A 21613-nucleotide genomic window follows, 5' to 3' on the forward strand; every position below is an offset into this window, starting at 1 on the left:
AGAACACTCCATAAGGAGGTCTTGATGCAGAAACGGGGAACAGGCAGATGCTAGGACCTCAGGAAAGAAGAAGCTGCAGAAAGGGAAATTGAGAGGAAACTAAAAATGCTTGATCCCCCTCACAATACTTTCATGGGTACAGTTTTATTAAAATCTGACAATACTGTTAACTCCCCAGCAGACCAGTTGTTAGGACTTCCACTACAGGGGGCATGGGTTCAATCCATGGTTTGTGAATTAAGATCCTCAAGCTGCACGGCACAGCCCCCACCCCCACACACACAAAAAAATCTGACAATATTTATGAGAAAGCATTCCCAAAATACAGTCTTATTCTAAGAGTTCTGGTAATTTACTTTCTTAAGAATTGTGCAAAGCAAGCAACACCCTCTTTTGAAGACTGGAAAACTAAAAATCTAATGTGCTGACTGCGGTTTGCAAATCAACAACAAAATCAGGTTTTCGCTGAGGCTCACAGATCTAGAAATCCTTAGCAGTTTGGGCCTGAAGTTATTTTCCAGAAGGAAATACTTGGTCAGGGTTAAATTTTAAAAGTAGAAGCCATTCTTCATCTACCTCCTTTATGCTCAATTATGACTTTTTTTTAAAGTACTTTGAGGAGAAGTTTTCCTTGTTTAGTCACAACTTGGAAGAATTTTATTTTTAGTTTTGACCTAAATCAAATAATATTGAACCATAGCATTTTCCTTTTACAGCTGGAGGGGGAAGGGAGCAATAATTTTCTCTATTTTAAGAAACCTGAACTCTATTTGCACTCAGAAAAACAACACTCTCAATAACCTGAACATGCAAACTTCAAATCTTGGCATTGTGGAAGAGTCTGATTAACAAAAAAAAAAGCAAGCAAAGCTAAATCCAATGAAAAACTATCTCATATTTTAAAGTCACCCAGATTTAAATAGAATGTCTTGCAGTGAGAGGAGCCACAACTTCCTCCATTAAAAAATGTTATCTCCATTTATAATGGTTCAGTGAATGGTAATGTAACTAGAAGATATGGTTTAGGATGCTGTAAAGATGGTTGTATAAATCAGAACACTAGTTAAGGTGTCTGATAGCACTCACCAGAAAGCAGTCTCCAAGTACTTTCTTCATCCCTTTCCCGTGAGCAACAGGTGATAATTCAGAAATCATTTTGTAGTTTTTTTAATCCAAAAGTCTGACTTCAACTATCAGAATCCTAAAATTAACACTACATTGCTTGGCATTTGGAAAAACCTACTCAAAATACATGTAATTTCGTATCTCAGGGTTGGGACTTCTTCCAGGAATCAGTCTTTTTTTTTTTTAATTTCTCTTTGTTTTGATAGTCAGTTTATAAATTAATACTCTACGTACACAACTGGAAATAGCAAAAGAGTGAAGGTAACTTAGAGTCACATATCATGAGAGTTCCCTCCTCAGTAACTGAGAATAATATAGGGTACTACAATTTGTTGAACTAAATGGAATACTTTTTAAGAAACATAATCAATATGAGAGAATATTCCTTTCCTGGTTGATTGTAAACTTACTGTGAGTCTCTATAAGTTGATCCCAGCCCATTATGATAGTAAAATTATGCAGAACTCAGACCTCAGCATTAAATAAAGGAGATTTGAATCTCAACTGTACCACTTATTTGCTATGTGAATTTGGGAAGATTATTCTAGAAGCCTAGATTTCTTCAACTGAAAATCGGGTTGATAAAAATCCCTAAGTCCTAAAAATCTGAAAAAATAATAAAATAGCCAATGTTATAAAGTGCTGAACATAGGTTCTAGCACATAACAGAATACTCGTACACTAATGGTGAGACCAGTAAAAAGTGACTGAGGTAGTATTGCTGGTGGTATCAGCAGCAGTGGTAGTAAGACAAAAACATTTCATATCATTAATTATAATATATAATGTAATTACAGAATAATCAAGATTTTCTTCAAAGTTACAGTATATAAAGATATCTCTTATTTTGAATATTTCAGGGATATCATTTGACTGAAGTAAATTATATATTTAAAAGGCATTTTAGGTATTTTTTGTATCATGGTCTATTGACCATATCTCACTATAAGCTTATTGCTTTTCTGTTTCATAAGGAAGCATTCTTTGTCATATCCTGTTAGAAAAACAGTTTCCAAAAACAGGGATAAGAAATAGGTAAAACATGCCTCATTTCCTATAAGAGATGTAAAGATGAATAAAATATACTCCCTGCTATCAAGAGTTCAATCCATAGAGTATAGGGTGATAAAGAAATACAGAGGCAATGAAGAAGTGCAAATCAATACGTGTCTTAAAAGAGAAACACAAAATGCAGCAGAGTTAAAAGGAGAAAAATGGGCTTAATTGGTGGAATCAAGAAAGAATTCATGAAGGAGTAGAATATGAGGTATATTTTGAAAGACTGAGCAAGAAAGTAGCATGTGGGGAGACAAACCTCCATGAATCTCTTACATTTCTGCATGTCTTGTGGGCACTGACTGCTTTTGTTCTAGATCATTCTCTCCAAGAGTTAAGTTTTGAAAACAGCTTTTGGGGGACATAGTCTCTCCCTATGGATCATAAGACAGGTTTGTTTGCTTGCCAGTAAAATAAAGCTAATGTCTCCCATTGGAGCAAGGGTCAGACAGGTTTGCTTGCAGTCCATTATAAAAGATGTGGGTGTCCCAAACTTGGAGTTCTTCAGGTATGGTGCAAAACCACTGTATATGCAGCAAATAAAACTTAATTGTAAATAGAAAATTACTATTAGAAAATTAATCAACCTAGATGTTGACTTATAACATATAAGATTATATCTGATGTTGGAACAAATGGGAATTTAAAGAATATATTATAATTTAGTAGAACACTGTATAAATTTCAAGTTGCATTATTTTCTTTATACATTCTAATTATTTGACCTTAAGCAATTTTAATAACAGTGATAAATAATTAAAATGTACATTGAAGGTAGCATTTTAAATGAAAAGTTATTTAAAATATTTTTTTTCAAATTATATTTGCCCATAGAACAAATGATACACTAGCACTGCATATGGTAAAACAAATATTTATTTGGTAAAACAAAAAATATATATACATATATATATATATATATATATACATATATATATATATATATAGTATTATAACAAACTACTAATTTAGCCTTAGTAAATATTATATTGTGCACTGAATCTAAAATCAAAGCTCTCTAGAACTAACAGAGATGGATGACAGACATTTCAAGTTAACAACATCAAAAGGGCATGTTAGTAGAATTCCAGCAAGGGAGGCAAGAGGGAGGAATGAATGGAATGAAAGGAGGGGAGGTCTTTGACAGTCTGTCTCCCCCAGTCTACATAGTTTCCTGGGCAGTTCGTTACTAGAGGAACCTGTCATGTATTTACCTTGACATCTCATTCTTAAGAAGAGATGAGAAAATAGTAATAAATAATAAAGGCATTACTGCCAACAGCTGGCAAATTTTTTATTTCCTAAGATATTTAAATCACACTCTCTTTAATGATTGGTCCTTTGTATTGTCAGTCTTTTTTAAACCATATTTATTTAGCATGACTCTGAGACTCTGTGTTCATGGGGGGAAACTTGAGGGAAATTCAAATATCATTTCTACGCTACCTGGTAAGCCATTCAGCCAAGAGTCACAATACCCAAGTAATGACTACAACTCTCCATACCTGCAGTCTCCAATTTCTTCACTAAGTGATTTTTTTTTTCATTTGCCAGTCATCAAAACGAAGATCATGAGGCAGTTCAAGATGACTGTATAGGAAGATCCTGAATTCACTTCCTCTCACAGACACAACAAATATACAGTTATGTATGAAACAAATCCCTCTGAAAAAAACCTGAGAACTAAGTGAACACTTGCTCCAAAACTAAGGAAAAAAGGGTCACAGGGAGATGTGTAGGAGAGGCAGAGACACACACTTATCAAAACCCACCCCAGCTGTAGCAACTCACAATCTGGAGAGATGTCAAACATAAATAAATACACACATATATAAAATGGAGCTTCTCCCCCACACCAGTCAACTGAACACTTGGGCCCTGTACCTGAAAGATGAGCCCCAAAATGTCTGGCTTTGAAAACCAATGTGTCTTATGTTCAGGAGAAACATAAGGTTATAGAGAAAAAATATTCTGCTTTTAAAGGGTTCACACAGAGACCCATTTGCCCCAGGACCCAGCGCAAAAAGCAGCAACTTGAAAACAGCTTAGACCTTATGTGAAGGAGAGATTCAGTTACTAATAAAGCATCTGCCAGAGGGTCAGAAATCCCCTGGTTCACTCTCCAGGAACAGAAAACTGACTGCTGCCATTAGTACGGGCTTCCTCAGTGTTGCTGGCATTGGTGCTGGTGGGCGCCATTTTTGCCATCTCACTCTAACCTGATAAAAGTGATAGGTGAGCAGTCCCTTCCCCCCACCTGCACCACTTGCACCTGACTGTGATGGCTGCAAAAGGCAAACAGCCCACCCCCATCATGCCACTTTTGTGACACCACCATAACCAATGCGCAAGGAGCCTTGCCCCCACCAATGTTGTGCACACAACCTGTCAGAGCCAACAGGCACACACAGCCCAAACAGGGGACACCCCATTGATCACCAGGCTTAGCTGGAGCACATTTATGTACCCCATGAGGCTGAAATAAGTGGAGAGAGATAATTTGAGAGACAACCAAAAACTACATCAATGTTAAACAATAAGGTTCATCTCCTACACAGGGCTACCATTCCAATACAGGGAGAGATGGCTGTTTTTTGTAATGCACAAAAACAAACACAGAGAGTCAAGCAAAATGGAAAAACAGAAGAAACTGTTCCAAATGAAGAAACAAGATAAACCCCAGGGAGAAAGAAAAAACCCTTAATGAAATGGAGATAAGTAATTTACCTGATAAAGAATTCAAGATAACGGTCATAACAATGCTCACGGGGAAGAAACCATCAAGATGGCAGGTGGTGGAGGAGTAAGACATGGAGATCACCGTCCTCACCACAAATACATCAGAAACACATCTGCATGTGGAACAACTCCTACAGAACAACTACTGAATGCTGGCAGAAGACCTCAGACTTCATAAAAGGCAAGAAACTCCTCACGAACCTGGGTAGGGTAAAAGAAAAAAGAAACAACAGAGACAAAAGAATAGGGACGGGACCTGCACCTCTGGGAGGGAGCTATGAAGGAGGAAAAGTTTCCACACACTAAGAAGACCCTTCACTGGTGGAGACAGGGGTGTGGCAGGGGGTAAGCTTCAGAGTCATGGAGGAGAATGCAGCAACAGGAGTGCAGAGGGCAAAGCAGACAGATTCCCGCACAGAGGATAGGTGCCAACCAGAACTCACCAGCCTGAGAGGCCTCCCTGCTTACCTGCTGGGGCGAGTGGGGGCTGGGAACTGAGGCTTGGGCTTCAGAGGTCAGATCCCAGGGAGAGGACTGGGGTTGGCTGCCTAAACACAGCCTGAAGGGGGCTAGTGCACCACAGCTAGGTGGGAGGGAGTCCAGGAAAAAGTCTGGAACTTGCTAAGAGGCAAGAGACCATTGTTTTGGGGTACATGAGGAGAGGGGATTCAGAGCACTGCCTAAACGAGCTCCAGAGATGGGCGTGAGCTGCAGCTATCAGCACGGGCACCAGAGATGGGCAAGAAATGCTAAGACTGCTGCTGCAGCCACCAAGAAGCCTGTGTACAAGCACAGGTCACTATCCACACCTCCCCTCCCCAGAGCCTGTGCAGGCCGCCACTGCCAGTGTCCTGTGATCCAGGGACAACTTCCCCAGGAGAGCATATGGTGTGCCTCAGACTATTGTAACATCATACTGGCCTCTGCCGCTGCAGGATCACCCAGGATTCTGTACCCTCCCTTGCAATGACCTGAGTGAGCCAGAGCCTCCTAATCAGCTGCGACTTAACCCTGTCCTGTCTGAGCAAAGAACAGACACCCTCAGGTGACCTACACACAGAGGCAGGGCCAAATCCAAAGCTGAACCCCAGAAGCTATGTGAACATAGAAGGGAAAGGGAAATTTCTCCCAGCAGCCTCAGGAGCAGCAGATTAAATCTCCACAATCAACTTGATGTACCTTACATCTGTGGAATACCTGAATAAACAACGAGTCATCCCAAAATTAAAGAGGTGGATTTTGGGAGCAACTGTAGACTTGGGGTTTGCTTTCTTCATCTAATGTGTTTCTGGTTTTATGATTATCTTAGTTTAGTATTTAGAGTTTATTATCATTGGTACATTTGTTTATTGATTTGGTTGCTCTCTTCCATTTTTTTAATATATAGATATATATAATTTTTTCCTTTTTCTTTTTGTGAGTGTGTATGGGTATGCTTCTTTGTGTGACTTTGTCTGTAGAGCTTGGCTTTTACCATTTGTCTTAGGGTTCTGTCTGTCTTTTTTTTTTTAACTATTGTTTTAGCACTTGTTATCATTAGTGCATTTGTTTTTTGGATTGGTTGATCTCTTCTTTCTTTCTTTTTATAATTACTTTTAAACTATTTTATTTTTATTAATATTTTAATTTTAGTAACATTATTTTATTTATTTTTTTTCTTTCTTTCATTTTTTCTCCCTTTTCTTCTGATTCACGAGGCTGACAGGGACTTGGTGCTCTGGCTAGTGTCAGGCCTGTGCCTCTGAGGTGGCAGAGCTGAGTTCAAGACATTGGTCCACCAGAGACCTCCTGGCTCCACATAATATCAAATGGCAAAGGTTCTCCCAAAGATCTCCAACTCAAAATTAAGACCCAACTCCACTCAATGACCAGCAAGCTACAGTGCTAGAAACTCTATGCCAAAAAACTAGCAAGACAGGAACACAACCCCACTCATTAGCAGAGAGGCTGTCTAAAATCATAATAAGTTCACAGACACCCCAAAACACAGAAGCCAAAGAAAGACAATGTCCAGACTCATCCACGAAAACACAGGAACCAGTGCCCTCCACCAGGAAGCCTACACAACCCACTGAACCAACCTTAGCCACTGTGGGCAGACACCAAAAAAAAAAACGGGAACTATGAACCTGCAGCCTGCAAAGAGCAGACCCCAAACACAGTTAATTAGGCAAAATGAGAAGACAGAGAAACACACAGCAGATGAAAGATCAAGATAAAAGCCAACAAAACCAAATACATGAAGAGGAAATAGGCAGTCTACCTGAAAAATAATTCAGAGTAATGAGAGTAAACATGATCCAAAATCTTGGAAATAGAAAGGAGAAAATAAAAGAAACGTTTAACAAGGACCTAGAAGAACTAAAGAGCAAACAAAAAATGAAGAACAACACAATAAATGAAATTAAAAATTCTCTAGAAGGAATCAATAGCAGAATAACTGAGGCAGAAGAACAGATAAATGACATGCAATATAAACTAGTGGAAATAACTACCACAAAGCAGAATAAAGAAAAAAGAATGAAAACAACTGAGGACACTTTCAGAGACCTCTGGGACAACATTAAACTCACCAACATTTGAATTATGGGGTTCCAGAAGAAGAGAAAAAGAAAGGGACTAAGAAAATATCTGAAGAGATTATAGTTGAAACCTTCCCTAATATGGGAAAGGAAATAGTCAATCAAGTCCAGGAAGTGCAGAGTCACATACAGGATAAATCCAAGGAGAAACATGCCAAGACACATATTAATCAAACTATCAAAAATTAAATACAAAGAAAACATATTAAAAGCAACAAGGGAAAAACGACAAATAACATACAAGGGAATCCCCATAAGGTTAACAGCTGAACTTTCAGCAGAAACTCTGCCAGCCAGAAGGCAGTGGCACGACATATTTAAAGTGATGAAAGGGAAAAAAAAAAAAAAAAAACTACAACTAAGATTACTCTACCAAGCAAGGATCTCATTCAGATTTGACGGAGAAATCAAAATCTTTACAGACAAGCAAAAGCTAAGAGAATTCAGCACCAACAAACCAGCTTTACAACAAATGCTAAAGGAACTTCTCTAGGCAGGAAACACAAGAGAAGGAGAAGACCTACAATAACAAGCCCAAAACAATTAAGAAAATGGTAATAGGAACATACATATCAATAACTACATTAAATGTAAATGGACTAAGTACTCTAACCAAATGACATAGACTGGCTGAATGGACACAAAAACAAGAGCTGTATATATGCTGCCTACAAGAAACCCACTTCAGACCTAGGGACACAGACAGACTGAAAATGAGGGGATGGAAAAATATTCCATGCAAATGGAAATCAAAGGAAACTGGAGTAGCAATTCTCATATCAGAAAAAATAGACTTTAAAATAAAGACAATTACAAGACACAAAGAAGGACACTACATAATGATCAAGGGATCAATCCAAGAAGATATAACAATTGTAAATATTTATTCACCCAACATAGATGCACCTCAGTATATAAGCCAAATGCTAACAGCTGTAAAAGGGGAAATTAACAGTAACACAATCATAGTAGGGGACATTAACACCTCACTTTCACCAATGGACAAATCATCCACCATAAAAATAAATAAGGAAACATAAGCTTTAAATGATACATTAAACAAGATGGACTTAATTGATATATATAGAACATTCCACCCAAAAACAATAAATTACACTTTCTTCTCAAATGCTCATGGAACGTTCTCCTGAACATATCATTCGTGGGATGCAAATCAAGCTTTGGTAAATTTAAGAAAATTAAAATTGTATCAAGTACCTTTTCCAACCACAATACTATGAGACTAGATATCAATTACAGGAAAAAACTTGTAAAAAATACAAACACATGGAGGCTAAACAATACACTAATAAATAACAAAGAGATCACTGAAGAAATCAAAGAGGAAATCAAAATATACCTAGAAAAAAATCACAATGAAAACACAACCCGAAACCTAGCAAAAGCAGTTCTAAGGGAAGTTTATAGCAATACAATCCTACCCCAAGAAAAAAGAAACATCTCAAATAAACAACCTAACCTTATACCTAAAGCAAATAGAGAGAGAAGAACAAAAGAAAAAAGAAGAAAAAACAAAGTTAGCAGAAGGAAAGAAATCATAAAAAACAGATCAGAAATAAATGAAGGAAACAATAGCTAATATCAATAAAACCAAAAGCTGGTTCTTTGAGAAGATAAACAAAATTGATAAACCATCAGACTCATCAAGAAAATAACAAGACTCAAATCAATAGAATTAGAAATGAAAAAGGAGAAGTAAAAACTGACACTGAAGAAAAAAAAAAAGGATCATGAGAGATTCCTACAACCAACTATATGCCAATAAATTGGACAACCTGGAAGAATGGACAAATTCTTAGAAAAGCACAACCTTCCAAGGCTAAACCAGGAAGGAATAGAATATATAAACAGACCAATCACAAGCACTGAAATTGAGACTGTGATTAAAAATACTCCAACAAACAAAAGCCCAGGACCAGAAGGCTTCACAGGCAAATTCTATCAAACATTTAGAGAAGCACTAACACTTATCCTTCTCAAACCCTTCCAAAATATAGCAGAGGGAGGAACACTCCCAAACTCATTCTACGAAGTCATTGTCACCCTGATACCAAAACCAGACAAAGATGTCACAAAGAAAGAAAGCTACAGGCCAATATCACTAATAAACATAGATGCAAAAATGCTCAACAAAATACTAGCAAACAGAACCCAACAGCACATTAAAAGTGTCATTCACCATGATCAAGTGGAGTTTATCACAGAAATGCAAGGATTCTTCAATATACACAAATCAATCAATGTGATAAACTATATTAACAAATTGGAGGAGAAAAACCATATAATCATCTCAATAGATGCAGAAAAAGCTTATAACTAAATTTGACACCCATTTATGATAAAAACCCTCGAGAAAGTCGGCATAGAGGGAGCTTACCTCAACATAATAAAGGCCATATATGACAAACCCATAGCCAACATTGTTCTCAATGGTAGAAAACCTGAAACCATTTCCTCTAAATTGGGAACATGACAAGGTTGTCCACACTCACCACTATTATTCAACATAGTTTTGGAAGTTTTAGCCACAGCAATCAGAGAAGAGAAAGATAAAAGGAATCCAAATCAGAAAAGAAGTAAAGCTGTCACTGCTTGCAGATGGCATGATACTATAAGTAGAGAATCCTAAAGATGCTACCAGAAAACTACTAGAGCTAATCAATGAATTTGGTAAAGTAGCAGGATACAATATTAATGCACAGACATCTCTTGCATTCCTATACACTAATGATGAGAAACCTGAAAGAGAATTTAAGGAAACACTCCCATTTACCATTGCAACAAAAAGAATAAAATACCTAGGAATAAACCTACCTAAGGAGAAAAAAGACCTGTATGCAGAGAACTATAACACACTGATGAAAGAAATCAATGATGATACAAACAGGTGGAGAGGTATACCACGTTCTTGGATTGGAAGAATCAACATTGTGAAAATGACTATACTACTGAAAGCAATCTATAGATTCAATGCAATCCCTATCAAACTACCACTGGCATTTTTCACAGACCTAGAACAAAATATTGCACAATTTGTAAGGGAACACAAAAGACTCTGAATAGCCAAATAAATCTTGAGAAAGAAAAAGGGAGCTAGAGGAATCAGGCTCCCTGAGTTCACACTATACTACAAAGCTAAAGTAATCAAGACAGTATGGTACTGGCACAAAAACAGAAATATAGATCAATGGGACAGGATAGAAAGCCCAGAGATAAATCCACTCACTTATGGCCTCCTTATTTTTGATAAAGGAGGCAAGACTATACAATGGAGAAAGACAGACTCTTCAATATGTGGTGCTGGGAAAAGTGGACAGCTACATGTAAAACAGTGTAATTAGAACACTCCCTAACACCATACACAAAATTAAACTCAAAATGGATTAAAGACCTAAATGTAAGACTGGACACTATAAAACTCTTAGAGGAAAACATAGGAAAAACACTCTGTGACATAAATCACAGCAAGATCCTTTTTGACCCACCTCCTAAAGAAATGGAAATAAAAACAAAAATAAATAAATGGGACCTAATGAAACTTAAAAGCTTTTGCACAGCAAAGGAAACCATAAACAAGACAAAAAGAGAACCCTCATAATGGGTGAAAATATTTTCAAATGGAGCAACTGACAAAGGATTAATCTCCAAAATATACAATCTCATGCAGCTCAATATCAAAAAAACAAACACCCCAATCCAAAAATGGGCAGAAGACCTAAATAGACATTTCTCCAAAGAAGATATACAGATTGCCAACAAACACATGAAAGAATGCTCAACATCACTAATCATTAGAGAAACGCAAATTAAAACCACAGTGAGGTATCACCTCACACCAGTCAGAATGGCCATCATAAAAAATCTACAAACAGTAAATGCTGGAGAGGGTGTGGAGAAAAGGGAACCCTCTTGTACTGTTGGTTGGTTGTAAATTAATACAGCCACTATGGAGAACAGTATGGAGGTTCTTTAAAAAACTAAAAATAGAACTACCTTACGACACAGCAATTCCACTACTGGGCATATACCCTGAGAAAGCCATAATTCAAAAAGAGTCATGTACCACAATGTTCATTGCAGCTCTATTTACAATAGCCAGGACATGGAAGCAACCTAAGTGTCCATCGACAGATGAATGGATAAAGAAGATCTGGCTCATATATACAATGGAGTATTACTCAGCCATAAAATGAAACAAAATTGATTTATTTGTAGTGATGTGGATGGACCTAGAGTCTGTCATACAGAGTGAAGTAAGTTAGAAAGAGAAAAACAAATACTGTATGTGAACAAAAATAATAGTTCTGAAGAACCTAGGGGCAGGACAGTAATAAAGACGCAGACGTAGAGAATAGACTTGAGAACACGGGGAGGGAGAAAGGTAAGCTGGGATGAAGTGAGAGAGTGGCATGGACATATATACACTACCAAATATAATATAGATAGCTAGTAGGAAGCAGCCACATAGCACAGGGAGATCAGCTCGGTGCTTTGTGACCACCTAGAGCAGTGGGATAGGGAGGGTAGGAGGGAGATGCAAGAGGGAGGAGATATGGGGATATATGTATATGTATAGCTGATTCACTTTGCTCTAAAGCAGAAACTAACAAACTATTGTAAAGCAATTATACTCCAATAAAGATTTTAAAAATAAATGAAAAAATGCACACGGATCCCAGAAGAGTAAAAGATGAAGACAGTGAGACGTAGAAAATATAGGCAAGTTCCAAACAGAACTCACACAGCCAAAGAATACAGTAACTGAACTGAATTATACTGTAGAGGGAATCTACAGCAGACTAGATGATACAGAAAAATGGATCAGTGACCTGGAAGACGAGGTAGTGGAAATCACCCAAATAGAATAGCTAATAGAAAAAAGAATTTTTAAAAATGAAGGAAGTTTAAGAGACCTGTGGGACAACATCAAGCATACTAACATTCTCATTTTACAGGTTCCAGAAAGAGAAGAGAGAGACAAAGGGGAAGAAGACATGTTTGAAGAAATAATGGCTGAAGACTTTTAACCTGGGGAAGGAAACAGACATCTAGGTCCAGAAAGCACAATGTGTCCCAAACAAGATAAACCCAAAGAGGTCCACATCAAAACGTATTGTCACTAAAATGTCAAATTTTAAATATAAGAATCTTAAAAAAAAACAAGAGAAAAAAACTAGTTGTGTACAAAGGAACCCCCATAAGACCATCAACTGATTCTTCAGCTGCAACTTTGCAGAAGACAGTGGCATGATATATTTAAAGTGTTGAAAGGAGAAAACTTCCAATCAAGAATACTCTGCTTGGCAAGATTATCATTCAGAATTGAAGGAGAGATAAAGAGTTTCCCATAAAGCAAAAGCTTAAGGATTTTATCAACACCCAACCAGCCTTACAATGAATTTTAAAAGGATTTCTTTAAGCTGAAAAAAAAAAAAAGGGCAATAGCTAAAAATAAGAAAATATGTAAAAGAAAAAACCTCACTGCTAAAGGCAAACATATAGTAGAGGTAATGATATAACCACTTTGAAAACCACTTATGAAGGACAAAAGTAGTAAAATCATCTATAACAAGTAGTTAAGGGGTACACAAAGTAAAAATGATATAAAATAAGACATCAAAATAATAATAAAACAGGGAAAGGGAGTAAAAATGAAGAACAAAATAAAATTTTGTTCATTTTAGGTGATTTTAATATGCCATTTCCTGAAACAAGAATGTTCCTTCTTCAGAGAGCCCCATGGGTCACTCCTTCACTTCTTTCTGGTCTTTATTTAAATATCATCTTATCAGAGAAAGAGGTCTTGCTAATCACAAATATAACACAGCACCTGAACTGTCAATTTAGTTTTTCCTCTCCCCATTTACTTTTTTAACTTTTCTCTGCGGTTCTTACACCATTGGGCAGGTATTTAATTCATGTCTTTATTTGTTTACTGCCCATCTGCTAACCCCACACCAGAAAGTAAGCAACATGATGTCATGGATTTTGTTTTATTTATTGTTTTATATCAAACCCTAGAGCAGTGCCAGCCACAGAGATACTCAAAAACGTTTTACTGAAAATGAATTAAGAATGAATATATAATTTAATCAAGGTTTAAAGAAACAAAATTGTGGGATGCCTATTTAAGGAGATATCTACTCAGCACATTCAGTTTTCTGAAAATTGCTTTGCTCCTTCATATTTCACCTCTCTTTGAATCCATACATATGTTTCCTACGAGTACTCACATGTGCAATTAGTTCCATAGCTCTTGTCCATAATAGCTTTCTCTAGCAATCATTATCTGACCCAAGATGGGCAGTATCTTTCTCCAAGATTCCACACCTGGGCACAGTTAATTGATGGGGAATGGGCATCAGTCCTAAGTTAGAATTTTTAGGAACGGTAGCAAATCGAGTCTGTCTCTCCTTATGTAATTAAAGTTTAGATAGTTAAGGCTCCTGTTAACTGGCCTATTTTATGCAGAAAGCTAGGAAGCTGTGGGAAAACACAATGAAGCCAAAACCTGCAAAACATAATACAAAATGGTGGACTCAAGTCAAAATCCAGAATCCTGATTTCCTGAGTACTGCCTCAAGCAATAAAATAGTTTTCAACAAATTCAGGGAAGAAATAAATTAGCACTTAATTCTTGAGCTGAAAAAATATTAAAACATGACTTCATTTTTAATAATGCTTGTCTCTTTAGAGGTAAGAGCAATGCATCTATTTTAACATGGGTGTGATTTTTCTACAACTTTGCCATTAGTTAATAGCTCCAGGTCAAAAGAATTCATTCTATTCTCTATGGGAATATCAAGGCTGAGTATTTTATTGTTGCTGAGAAAAGAACTTTGAAACAGCAGCTGATGTAACCAACTGAATGCAAACGTAGTGAGGCAGATTTCATTTCATAGTGATCAAGTTATTCATGGAATTTTATTTAATCACACCCTGACTTAACGGCTAAAAGAAGTGGATAAAAATGACCATTATCTTTATTTGGTAACAAGGCAAAAATAATATCAGTGGTCCTATAGCCTAGTAACCAACCCCTAGAGGGATGAAACTGTAATTCATTTTTAAATGGAGAATTTATAAACCAAAATGGGCAGTGGAATTCTAAAAATCATCATTTCTCAACACAGCAGAGAACGATGTCTCAATGCAAAATTTTTCTACTTCATAACTTTCTCAGAGCTAATCTATTATGTTATAATGACTGTCAGCATTATTTACTTCCTATGTTTATCTGTTTTATTTTCCTTCATAGGTGTTGCAACTACAGGAATGTGAGTTAATTATCTCTAACCATTATGTGTGTTTGGACAGCTTAGTCATTCTCCCTTTCCAACTCTTATATGCATGGTCTTATGGGTTGAATAGTGTCCTTTAAATATTCATACGTTGAAGCCCTAGCTTTTCTCACCCCAGAATATGACTTTATTTGGGTATAAGGTCTTTATAGAAGTAATCAATATAAAATGAGTTCATTAAGTTGGGCCTTCATCCAATATGTTTGATGTCCTTATAAGAAGGGGAAAGTTGGACATACAAATGTAGAGGGAGAAGACAATGTAAAGACACAGAGAGAAGAGAGTCATCTACAAGCCAAGGAGAGAGGAATGGAACAGATTTCTTTTCAGAGCCCTCAAAAGGAACCAACCCCACCAATTCCTTGTTCTCAAACCACTAGCCTTCATAACTGTTCTTATTGTTTAAGCCACCCAATTTGTGGTACTTTGCTATGGCAGCTCTAGCAACGAAATACACATGATGCATCTTCTCTTTATCCTTCAAGGTTCAGCATTGAATATTATCTCAGCTCTTTCTCCTAAGCTTCATGTTCATAGATTTATTAACTATGCATCTTTCCATATGTATAACACTCACTACTGAAAACCATTTGAGTGATCCCATTGCTCTCAGGTCAAGATACAATCCCTTTCATATTATATTGCAAACACTCCATTACCTGGCCTCTGTCTACCTATCTAGTCTTGCTATGGACCACATTTCATTCTTTCTAACTACCATGTTCCAGCAGTACCAAACTACTACACTTTTCATTCCACAAATGTACACTATTCTTGTGCCACTAAGTTTTTACTCATGCCATCTCCTCTGCTATGAATCACTTCTAACTCTTCTCCTTATTCTCTTGCCCCTTTATCTGACTGAATTTTAGTAATCATTTGGTCTCAGTTTATACAACTTTCTCTTGGAAGGTTTCCCTGATGCCTAATAACTAGTTTACATATCTACTGTTGTCACAGCACAAAAATTTATCCTTATAGTAGTACTATTTACTTGTTTTTCTCCCTCAAAAGATGATAAGCTCCTTCTAGCCAGGGATGTGTTCTGTCATGCTATTTCTACAACCTAGAATAATACTAGGCTAGCAACACATAAGAGACACTCAAATTCTAAAGCATGTACCTTTTGTAAAGCCTTACCAGACTATTCCAGGCTTTACTACTCTGAATCCATTGTAATTTAAGTATTATCATATTTGTGTACTTTATTATTGGCCAAATATCTGTACAGTATCGCACTTTTCATATGCCATTGTCAGTCAAACATTTAGTTCACATGCCTAACTCTACTTAACAGTTTTATGAGAAAATACTGTCTCACCTTCTCCATGTTTTGTTGCACAGTTCTAGTACAGTTATTAGTGTATTGTAAGCATTCATGATTTTCATTAATAAGGAAAAAAATGATCCCATAAAGAAAAGTAAATTTCTGCCTTGGTATTAAGGCTGAAAGCACCTTATTGGAGTGACATCTATTTAGACCCATTCTAGTAAAACTTAAAACACAAATCAAAGGGATAAAACTAATCTGCAGGTAATTTAACTACCTACCAAAACAAAAGTCACACTCTTAAAGAAACACAAAAGGTTCCAGACCCTCAACAGTCTGATTTCACAATATTCAACATCTAATCAAAAAGTACTAAACAGTCCAAGAAGCAGAGAGATACTACCATAACTAGGAGAAAAATCAATCCGTATAAATGTGGATACAGAGATATCTGTAACAACAACATTTTCTAGTTTCTGTATTTGATGCTTTGATGTCTTGGGGCCTTGCTGACCCTGGAGGGACTGGCCCTTCCAGGGTCAGCCAATTCCTAGAGACAGTAAAGGACTTATCTGGAAACACACCTTTCACATGCAAACTAACAAATCCTGAGTGCACACCCCAACCAACTTCTTTCTCAGGTTCTCTCACTCAGGGCCACTATTCCACTGCCCTAATCAACCCAGGGCCAGGTACCAGACAACTAGAGACAAGCCTTATGCATTACTCAAATTATTCAAAATAGCCAGCTCCAAACCTTCTTATACCAACTCTCCTATATTTCCGACAAAAACCACAACAAAGGTGTCCACGTTTTCCCCTCACTCTCACTGCCTCCTGACTGACCCTGTGTGACCCCTCACGGAGTGGTATGCCTCCTCCTCTTGAGACTGTGAATATAGCAAGTTATCTTTTCAATGGCAATTGTCTCTTGATCCGTTGGCCTTGTCATAACTGAATAATAAAAGAACTTACATTTTAAAACAACGTCAGAGATGATGTAATTAACAGTCAAACATGTCAAAACAGCCTTTATAATTATATTCAAGTACTCCATTATTTAAAGAAAAGCATAAGCATAATGAGAAGAAAAGAGGAGAGAAGAGGAGAAAAGCAGAGATTTAAAAGTGGAAATAGTAATAGAATCCACCCAAAATGAAATACAGAGAGAAAAGTCTAATAAAAATAAATGACTTAGTGACTTCTAGAACAATATTAAGTTGTTTAACATCTGTGTAATGGAAGTGCCTGAAAGAAGAGGGAGCCAGAAAAATATGTAATGAAATAATGGCCAATTGTTTTCTAAATTTGATGAAAACTATCAACCTACATTTCCAAGAATCTCAACAAACTCCAAGCAGGATAAACCTACATGCACAGAGAAAAAAGAAAGACGATATGGCTATGCAAGCCTGAAGACATTTTGTCTGTGTGCATGTACATACGTATCTTGCACAGAGAAAGAAAGAAAGAAAGAAAGAAAGAAAGAAAGAAAGAAAGAAAGAAAGAAAGAAAGAGAAAGAAAAAAAGAAAGAGAGAGAGTGGGGAGGGAGGGAGGGAGGGAGGAAGGAAGGAAGGAAGGAAGGAAGGAAAGAAGAAGGAAGGAGGGAAGGAAGGAAGGAAGAAAGAAAAAAAGAAAGGCACTGATGGTCACACTGATGTTAGTGATTCTCTCCTATGGTTATATCATCAAGACAGTTCTCAAACTCCCTCCTGCTCAGCTAAGGACCGAAGACTTTTCTACATGTTCTTCCCACATGATTGTAGTTCCCATTTCTTATGGCAGCTGCATCTTCATGTACATAAAACCATCAGCAAATGATAGAGTGACTTTAAGCAAAGGAGTAGCTGTGCTCAATACCTTGGTTACCCTTTTATTGAATCCCTTCGCTTATAGCCTAAGGAACCAGCAAGTGAATCAGGCCTTAAAGGACATGGTCCAAAAAGTTTCTTTTGCTTCAAACAAATGAGAAAATTCTAAAAAGTATGAAGAAAAAAAATGAATAAAAACATTGCCCTTTTAATCTTGCTTTAGTTCATCTTACTCTGTACATATTTTTAGATTATATTAGCAATTTCAGCCAATTTGGGCCTCCTTCCATGCTATCATTTCTTGCTAGAAATTCTATTCTACAAACCTTTCCTTTATCGATTTCAGGAATGCAGAATTTTAAATGTGATATCTTTCACAGATCGTATTGTATGAAACAGATGTTTTCATAAGGCTGTGTATGAGCTTATGTGTTAGATACCTTTCCAGAACTTGGCATATGAAATTTTGTAGCTGGAACCACATTTTTAGAAAAAGAATGACTAAAGAAAGAAAGAAACCACAAAATCAATTATTTAGTCAAGAGAATAGTTCAATTATAATAGATATCATATTTTGCTCTTGAGAATATTGTTTCATAAGTGTCATATTTTTAATGTGTGAGCAGATTGTACAAATTATAAAGTAAGATATAATTTATAATTATTTTACAAAATAATTTTTCACTCAGTAAGATAATAAATTTTGATCCTTCTTTATGTGATGAATAAAAAAAATAATAATCAGATTCTGCATGACCCCAAATGAAAATGTTTTTAATTAAACTCCTAAATTTTTGAATTTCTGAAAGAGATATTATCTACCTATGTCCATGAGTTGAATTATAATGTAAGAAATTACTTCATTGACTTACTTCAAAGTCTAAAGTACATTCTACTTCTTCCACTGAATTTTCCTTATTGAATAAAGCTATTTTCTCTATCTAAAACATTCCTTATTTGAGTATAATAATTATTTTTCCATATAATGCTAAGTTGCACTTTAATATTATATTCTAGTTCAGTGAGCCTTTGGTAATGATAGCGATACAGGCTAAATCTCAGTAGAATTTTTTCTTTCTGTTAATCAAATTGATTTTAATGTAAAGTATTGCTATACTTTGAACAAAAGAAATGTGGGAAAGAAAGTGTTAGTACATTAGTACAAATTTCATAAGATAAAAAGTGACATTTGCAACTTACTGAAGGAAGAATCAGATGAATGGCAGAGGTCAAATTCAGAGTTTCTGCAAGAGATAAGGTATTGAATTTTCTCAAAAATCCAGCAGAAAATTGGCGCAGGTAAAATATGTAATTACATGCTTTTTAACTTCTATTATTTGCTTTTATAGTATAATCTCCTATATATTTCTTTGGAATTTTGAATTGTTTCATAGGAGTATCTCTGAGTAGGGAAAAATATTTCTCAGGCTGATTCAGTTCAATCCCTTGGAGACCTACTATGTGAAATTGACAAATTTGGCTCTATTAATAGAACAAAAATGAAAGTATATATGAAATGAGTTTGAAAATATGTTCCATACTACAACCCTATACCTTAGTCAATAATAAAGATAAGGGGAAAATTAAATAAATAAAAAGAAAGAAGGAAGGAAGAGATAGAGAGGAAGAAAGGAAGGGAAAACCATTGAGCCTTGTTATCAAATTACTAAAAACTATTATAAAGAGTAAATTTTTAAAGAATCCAGAGATAAAAGACACATTACCTCCAAATGAATAAGCATGAAAATAATTGCATACTTCTCAACAGATACTAATGAACTGCATTTTTAACATCCAGAAAGTAAAAGACTGTCAATTTAGAATTCTATATCCAATCTTCCATACTCATAGAAGTCAGGCTTTCTAACACCTTGAAACGACCTTTTGACTTCAAGGTAAGTAGAGAAGGAAAGCAGAGAAACAATTGTTTTAAAAAATAGGCCACTAACTTCCAAACAATATAGTAGTAGCTCCCTAGTCTTTGTGTCATCAAATAATTTACATAAGAAATGGGTGGAGCTCTTTTATTATAACTGTAGTCTTTACACCATCAACAAATATGCTGAAGCATCAACTTTGGTACTGTGCTGGACAATCCCAATTTATCACTGTTTTTCATGCTATTAATTTTTGTTAGAGATGTCAAGGAGTCATGAAGCAACTAGCTGGAAAATAAAACAACACAAAATTCAATAAAGACACCATGCAAATATTTGGTCAGCAAGTCAAGTCACCTTGACCAAATGTCATATTATTATTATTTCTTAGCAAGAAATAGAACAGACAGATTGAAAAGTTATGATGCATTCTATTTCTCTCAAAATTGTTTTTCAAATAAAGCCTACATATTATTTACTTTAGATATCTATAACATAATGCCTCAGCAAACTAAAGTTAAATACACTTCAAAAATGTAGTATATTCATTACTGAACAGGGTTAAAACAAGGACGCCTGAGTCAAGCTGCTTGGGTTCCATTTCTGCTCCACATTTGCATACTTTCATGACTTTGGTCAAGTTACTCAACTTCTTTGAGGCTTATTTTTCTTATATGTAGAATATGAATAATAATACATATTTTATATAATTTTTTGAAGTTAAAATCGATTTAAGTATTTCATGTACTATGGTAGTCCATAGTAAGTATGCAATTAATATTAGCTGCTATTATTACCACTGCTGTTGCTGCTACTACTACCACAATTACTATTATTACCACTAATAATACTGCTAAGTGTGGAATTCATTCTTTTCACTTTTGGAATGCTGGAAGACATTTGTTTTTCTCCAGTTTTCCAGAACCTTTTCAGTCTCTACATTTTCATAAAAATCTTTATCCAATCATATACAATTTATTCTAAAGACAAGACTTTTAGTTGTTTAAAGCATCCTAGATGTTTGCTCATCCAATGTTCATTTATCTTTGGTTCTATTTATGTTCATTCCTATCCCTTTCCTTCTGCAGATTATTCTTATCAGATAATTCTCAAGAAAAATGAGAGTCCATTTACTTTTCTTTTTATCCCGCAGTGTTACATTACTGAACGTAGTTAAGTTTATCTTTTTCTCGTTCATCATATTGCTGTAATGGGAAAAGCATATTGTTTGTATGACTCTGCTCAATTGGGTTATGCCTCCCTTTTGACTATCTTAGTGTGTACATAGTAATTTTATAACATTCTTTGCTATCTGTATTCTATAACTTTTCCTTTTAAATAATACCTTGAGGCTTCTTAGTGCTTACACAGGCTGTTTGCTTATAATAACTGTACAGAATGAGGAGGCAGAATAAATCTATTCTATGTACACCTCAGCCCAGGTCCTTTGCCTAGTCTGTATTATGAATAGGGGGACATGGAGTTGAGGAAAAAAAACTAATAATGATACCTATAATTTATTTTTTTCTACACATGAAACTCTGGTAAGTTTGGTAAGTTCTTTACTCATTTTATTCTCACAAAATCCTAAAATGTAGGTAAAAGTATATCTTCTACTTCTTAGCAGGGAAACCGAGGCTCTGAGAGGTTGAGTAACTTGACAGTATCACTCCATGTGTGAATGCAACAGTTGACATTTAAACTTAGGCAATCTGGCTCCAAAGCCTAAACTCCTAACTTCTATGTTGTTTTATTTCTATAACTTCATTATAGAGACACCATTTTTAAAATATTCATCTCCCTTTATTTTAGGATTGAAAACATCTGTGA

General features: G+C 35.8%; 1 non-coding gene across 1 annotated transcript; it reads left to right on the plus strand.

Moving 5' to 3' along the window:
* The first annotated feature begins 21133 nt into the window (after positions 1 to 21133).
* Positions 21134 to 21264, plus strand: LOC115802377 (small nucleolar RNA SNORA51). The gene has a single exon (XR_004022847.1). It is a non-coding gene; the product is annotated as a small nucleolar RNA SNORA51 (small nucleolar RNA).
* Positions 21265 to 21613: the final 349 nt, after the last annotated feature.

The sequence above is a fragment of the Delphinapterus leucas genome, chromosome 4 (genome assembly GCF_059928025.1).
Source record: "Delphinapterus leucas isolate spDelLeu-1000000601 "Yukka" chromosome 4, BTC_Dleu_Yukka2, whole genome shotgun sequence".
Taxonomy (NCBI): Eukaryota; Metazoa; Chordata; class Mammalia; order Artiodactyla; family Monodontidae; genus Delphinapterus; species Delphinapterus leucas.